This window comes from Terrapene carolina, unplaced genomic scaffold (genome assembly GCF_002925995.2).
Source record: "Terrapene carolina triunguis isolate 2854851 unplaced genomic scaffold, T_m_triunguis-2.0 Scaffold89, whole genome shotgun sequence".
Taxonomy (NCBI): Eukaryota; Metazoa; Chordata; order Testudines; family Emydidae; genus Terrapene; species Terrapene triunguis.
The window spans coordinates 28,520,877-28,527,499 of record NW_020664440.1 but is presented as its reverse complement, the minus strand read 5'-3'; positions in this window follow the sequence as shown (position 1 = coordinate 28,527,499).

Sequence of the window (6,623 nt, the reverse complement as noted above, 5' to 3'; positions counted from 1 at the left end):
CTCTGAGATCAATTAAATTGCCTGGGATTCTTAAACAGATCAATAAATAAATACAAGACTTCTCCCTCTTAGCATAAAAACAGGGAAAATCTTTCCCCCAACTTGGGAAGGGGCCTTTTCCTTTCAAATAAAATAAAAATAAAACAATAAATCAGCAGCGAGAGGGATTTCCAGGGAGTATGTGAAGTTGCAAGAAGAGCAGCGAACAAAGTTTCCTCCACGTTCTAAGGATGGAACGTTGCAACAAGCCAGGCCCGCAGCGTTCTGGGGATGGACCGTTGGGTCCTGGTCGGTTTCACCCAGCGCCGTTCCTTCGCGCTCTGGTCAGTTTCAGCCTCCCAGCAGGTACAGCCGCGGAAGTGGCGGGGGAAGCAACCGGGGCGGGCTACGGAGCAGACAGGCTCCCGTGGTTCTCCGATAACTGCTTCCCTGCCGGGAGAGCCAGGACTTTTGCGGGCTCCGATCCGGAGGGACAGATCGGATCGGGAAGGGGAAAGAACTGTACCTGCGCTGAGCTCATTAGCGAGTTTGTTTTTGAAGGAGGGGGTGGGGATGGCGCATGCGTTTGGAAATAACGGTGTCACCCACCTGTGCGCTACCTGCCCAACCGGTTCCCTGCCAGGAGGAGATTGTGTGACACCCACAGCTGGGGGTGCCCCCCCCCTTGTTCTCTTGAAGCTTCAGCGTTTCCGAAGAGGGAGCCGCTTGGGGCGGCGGGTTGAACAGGGGCGTGAACACACACTCCTGGGGGGAGTGCAGCGGGGGGGAGCAGGGGGTGCAGTGAACACGCTGTGCTCGTGAGTGCGGATCCGTCCAACCCAGGTTGACCCAAACAGCTGGATCTTGGTGCCATTGAATTTAACACCAGGGAAGGTATTTTCTTGGTTCAGGTCAGTGATTGGCCATAAGGACTTGGCCACACTTCAGTTGTTTTAAACCAGTGTCGCTCTTCCCCCACCCCCACCTGCCCCACTGTATCACCCCCCAATGCACACAACACTGGACTGGTGTGAACAGCAACTTACACTGCATTGGCCTGGTGGTGGAGGTACTGCACCACAATTCATAGTGAGTTGCACTAGTGCAACCTTCTAGTGTGCATGTGCCAAGGTGGTTTGCATGAGTGTGGTCTGGTGTAAAAACCACCTGCACTGGTAGGGCTGCATTAATGCACCCACGTAGGTGCAAGGACCCACTGCCCCACTCTGAGATTTTCCATCAACTAACAGGCCCAGATCTCGCTGGGTGGTCCCCAGGACCCCAAGCCTATCTCTCAGCGGCTGGCACAGGGTTTTGCCCATGCATAGGAGCTGGCAGAATCAAGGAGGGGGCCTGGCTTCATGGCTGCCCGACTGGGCACACCTTGCCCCTGATCACTAGTGGCGCTGAGCTCCCATAACCCCGCATTGTTCCCCTCTCATTTAGGCATGGAAATAAGCTGCTGAGATCTTTCCACGGGGCTCGGCGCCCCCGTCTCTTATGACAATCCCCCCAAAATTAGACCTCACTGGTGCTATGGATCCCTGTGCAAAATCCACCACCTCCGTTGTGAGGCACTGAGGCCCTGGGAATCAGGCCTCAGATGTCTCATGATGGGCTCCTGCAGCCAACAGTAGATGTTAGTCCCAAGAGCCCCAGGGGAAGGGGTGGGAAGGAGAAGCTGTGCTGTTTATTCCGGGGTGCAGCTCAGCTCCATCTGGAGGCGTCTGCTCCTGTTTCAAGGGACAAGTCAGCGGGGTGGTGCTGGTTGCGTTAGAAGGGAATGTCAGCACGGCGTGGGTTCGCGGGATGGAGGTTAGCCAGGCTGCACTTAGCCAGGCCGGAAAAGCAACTTGGCAGGAATCATAGACTCGTAGGACTGGAAGGGAGGTCATCTAGGCCAGGCCCTGGCACTCACGGCAGGACTAAGTATGAATGAATTCCTCCACCGAGACACACGCATAGCGAGGGCATCTGCAAAGGTCCATGGAGCAAATTTTAACACGCAGGATGTTCAGAGTTCAGATCCCGCACACGCACCCCCAGCAGTTCTCCCCCTCCCGCATGGAAATAGAAGCACACACCCCAGAAACAGATGCATCCCAGGTCTCCAAAGCACTGAGTTTGAATGTGTTGGAGGGGGGATTTTGAGGGAAGGGTGTGAGGGGAGGGGTGTTTTGCGGGGGAATATATGGGACTGGGGGATGAGATGTTCTGGGGTGAGTGGTTGCGGTGAGCAAGGGATTGTGGGGGAATTTGGGGTGGCATTTTGAGAGGCTTTGGGGGAGAGTTAGAGCAGGGAAGGCTGGGAGTCAGGGCTCCTGGGCTCTATCCCTGGCTCTGGGAAGAGAGTGGGGCCCTGTGGTAGAACAGAGGGGGCTGAGGCTCAGGACTCCTGGGTTCTATTCCTTGCCCTAGGAGGGAGTGGGGTTAATTGGGCTAGAACAGGGGGGCTGGGAGCCAGTACCCCTGGGTTCTGATCCCAGCTCTGGGAGGAGAGTGGGAGAAGCAGGGGGTAGTGAAGAGGTTTAGCCATGACCCACCCATCACAGCACTTAATCCCATATAGGCCCTTCTAACCTGTCCCCCGCCTCCCCGAGCGGCTGCTTCGTGCAGCCCAGCAGATTCCCCAGCCTGGGAGGGGGAAGGAACTGTTTGTGATTCACCCGCTGCTCAGGAGAGCCGGAGCGTCGGGCGGATGCTGGAAGCCAACGCCTGGCGGGTGCGGGGGGAGTGGGGACGAGGGCCGCGGGCCCCGCTAGGCCCAGCTCCAAAGAATCTTAATTGCAGCCGGCTTGGCACCTGTCGGCCGAGATGCTCCTGTCCTGGCACACGCAGCACATTCCTGGGGCCAGGAGTCCCGCAAGCCAGGCCTTGACACACATAAACCTGGGAGCGGAACACAGGCACTTCTTCAAGGGCTGCTGGCTCAAATCCAGGTCCAGGATGTGGGGACTGGTTGGCTCAGAGGGGTGGGGGATGGGACACGGCCTCTCCCTTACCAACTTGGGGCTGGATGGGAACTGGTGCCCCCTAGAGGGGAAAGACCCCATTCCCTCCTCCTCCCAACCTGGATTGGAGCAACAGGCCCAGAATATGTGCCCCTTATCTGGGCGGGGAAGGTATGGACCCATTAATTATCTGTCCAGTCCCGCTCACGACTAGTACCAAGGAAAACCTTGAGGCCTGAAACATATAATTATCCTGCCTATGTTTCCTATAGTGGCCCTGTCCCATAACACGCCAGAGAGGGGCAGAGATCACCCCACCCACAGCTGCAATGCGGCCAGCCCTGGGGTGGAACGCACTGGAGTGGTGGAGTGTAACAGCACACAGCAACGCTACACAGCACTGGCAGCTGGGGGCGGGTGGGGGGAGAGAGGTGGTCCAGGTTCAGTCTGAAACTGGGGCACAGAGAGGCAGAACCAAGTCAACAGAGCAGGGGTTTGGCCAGGACACTGGAGTTCACACCCCAGCATGTAGGGAAAGTGCCAGGAGGTTTAACAACCATAAATGGGGCAGGGTCATGGTTTTACATCTCACTCGAAACAGTGAATCACAGTGATAGGAACAGCACAGCAGCCCCCCCCCCCCCATGAAGTGGAGAGTACCCCCTCTACTGAGCTCCCCCCTGGTGCTGCACTGGGGCATTGGGGTCATCACTGGCTGTGAGAGGAGGGTACCCCTAATGAGCCCTCCACCACACTCCCTGCAGCACAGCGCCCCTTCGCACTGCAGTTGACCACTGGGGCCAGCGGTGACTGAGAAGGGAGAGCACCCGCTACCCACTCCGTGCAGCTCCTTAGTGGTCTCCCCTCCCATCCCAACTGAAACCAGTCCTGCTTAGCCTGCCATCTCCAGGCATCCCAGCATAGGCAGGGCTCCCGCTGCCTCCTGAGCCTCAGCCCACAGGCAAAGCGGATGTCAGCATGTCTTGGATGTGGGAAACACCCAGGGCCAGGCAGGTGGTGCCAGCCCAACGGGTTCAACCAAATACCCGGGTGAATAACCTCAGGGAGGAGAAGACGACAAACAGGAATTCTGGGATGGCAGCATATCTAGTGGTTACAGGGGGAGCGAGGCCTCCTGGGGTTTAGCCCTGCTCCTGGTGGGGAGTGAGGTCAGAACAAAGGGGGCGGGGCTGTGAGGCAGAACCCCTGAATTCCATGCCTCGGTTTCCCCTCACTCCATTGAGGGGATTCTCCTGGCTGGGCGGTTTCATTGGCAAATGTGGGCACCTAGCTGTGAGGCTGGTGATGATGAGCTGGGCTGGGCACTGCCCAGGCTCGTGGCACTGGCAGCCCGTGCACTGCAGCACATAGCCTGCGTCTATAACATGCCTTCAAAGAACTTGGCTAATTAACGCACAGGTGAAGCAGCGTCAAAACCACTCACACAGGGAAACTGAGGCACCACCACTTCCTCGGAGCCAGCACTCGGGATACAACCCAGTTCTCACTCCCAGCCCCCATAACCACTAGGCTCCCCTCCCCTCCCACAGCTACAAATAAAAGAACCCAGGTGTCCTGGCTCCCAGACCACTAGACTCTACTCCCAGAACCAGGGATAGAACCCAGGTGTCCTGGCTCCCAGCCAGGCTCTCTGGGTTGGGGTGCTCCCAAAATCCCAGCTGGAGTTTCGACCTGGCTAGTTCCTGGTTTTGGGACGCGTCCCAGCCTCAGCCCCAGGGGGGAATGAGTCTCGTGGCAGGGATGGGGCAGACGCGGGGGAACCAGTCTGGATGTGGATGGGAGGGGTGCGGCCGGAGCCTGTGGGGGGGGGGAGGCCTGTCCCTAGCTCTACCACTGACTCACTGGTGATCCTTCCCGCTCCTTGCCTCAATTTCCCCATCTCCTCATGGGGATGGCGTCTCTGAGAGGCTATCCAGAGACACTGAATAGCGCCATGTTTAATATATACCACTAGTGCTTTTCATCCCCTGCCCAGTGCTGAGATGCAGCCACCTCGGGGGTGGGGCACAGGGGCTGTTTAACAAGTCACAGTAACACCACATAACAGTTTTGGACAGGAAGTGAAAAAGAATTTTGTATCCGATTGAAACTGCAGGGTTTATTGAGACAAGCTATAAACAGTAAAGGTGGAATTTGTCTGGGCACTGGGGTGAAGTACCCTGCGCTAACCACTACCCCCCACTGACTTCCCAGAACCATAAAGAGAAACCAGGATTTCTGACTCCGGCCCCCTTCACCCCAGGCCTTGCTGCTCCTCCTGCCGCTGGGTTCCTCCCTTCTCGCCCCCGCGCCTGGCTAGGGGAGCAGGAAGCTCCCGGCTCCACGTGGGGGCCTCTCCCTGTGCCCCAGGCAGGCCCCGTTCCCGCTGCCATACAGTTAAGTTTCGCCGCCCGCCTACACTCCAACCTATCCCAGCCTTCCCGAGCAAGTAACTCCCTCTCCTCATCCCCTAATCCCAGTGCTGGGGGATCTGGACCTGCCCAAGGCTCTGATTACTGGCAGTGCCTGAGCCAAGAGGGTATCTCCAACCCAGCAGTGCCATGGCTGCTGGCTGAGGGGGGAGGTAGAGGGTAGGAGTTGTATCAGGGCAAGTGTGTGAAATAATGAGGGGGATGGAGGAGTGGGGAGAAGAACAGAAGATACAACGAGCTGCCCTGTGCCTCTTTCCCCCATCTGCCCAACCCATGTCATGCCCTAGGCTCAGTGGGGCACAATCTGCCTCCATGTGTGTCTTCTTTGGCCCCACAGAGCTATGCATGGGGTCAAGGGGTCCCAGGGATAGTAGGGGGCTTCAGGCCAGGATTTTGGGGCCTTGGCAGAGCTGGGGGGGGGGAGAATCCAGAGCTGGGATAGCAAGAGGCTGTGGGTTGGGATTGAGTGGCATTAGCAGAGATTAGGGGGGCCAGGCTGTGATAACAGGTTAGGGAGCACCACTCAGCCCCTAGGTACCTGCAACCTGTTAGCTGAGGTCTCTGGTGTGGCTCAGGTGGGGGTGGTTTAATGAGACTGTTACTCAGAGGTTACACAACGAAACTGAAGCAAGTCAGCACCTGCTTCTGCCCCCTCATCCCAGACCTCCGGGGCAACAGAGCCAGGACTCAGCCATCGCCTCCTCCGTTAGATGCTCTGGAGACAGAGCCCTGCCGCTCCTCCCTGCTCCATCCCATAGACCAGCCCTGCCTGTCACCCTCAACCTCCTGCTAACTCAGCCCTGGGCTCCCCAACAGCTCTGCCAGCGCCCTTCAATCCCACCCCCTGCTATCCCAGTCCTGGGCTCCTCACCAGCTCTGCCTGTGCCCCTCAATCCTGACCCCCAGCCCCCTGCTAATCCAATCCTGGGCTTCCCACCGACCAGCTCTGCCAGTGCCTGTCAGCTTGGATTTGCAGCCCCCTGATATCCCTCCACCCAGTGCCCTGAAACTGACGAGGATCCTGAGCGGATGGGGTGATGTGGGGTGATAGTCCTTGAGGGTGAGAGGAACCCCTGGATGGATGGGCCCATTGGTCGGGGGGCGGGGCGGAGCAGGCAGCGACAGAGAGGAGAGGGGTTGCTCCGGCTGGGGGACGGCAATGTTGCTGGGCGAAGGGGTATACCCAGAGCAACGAGGCAGGGGGAGGGGCCGGGCAGTGACTCGGGGGAGGAGGATACGGGGGTAGTGACGCGGGGGGGCA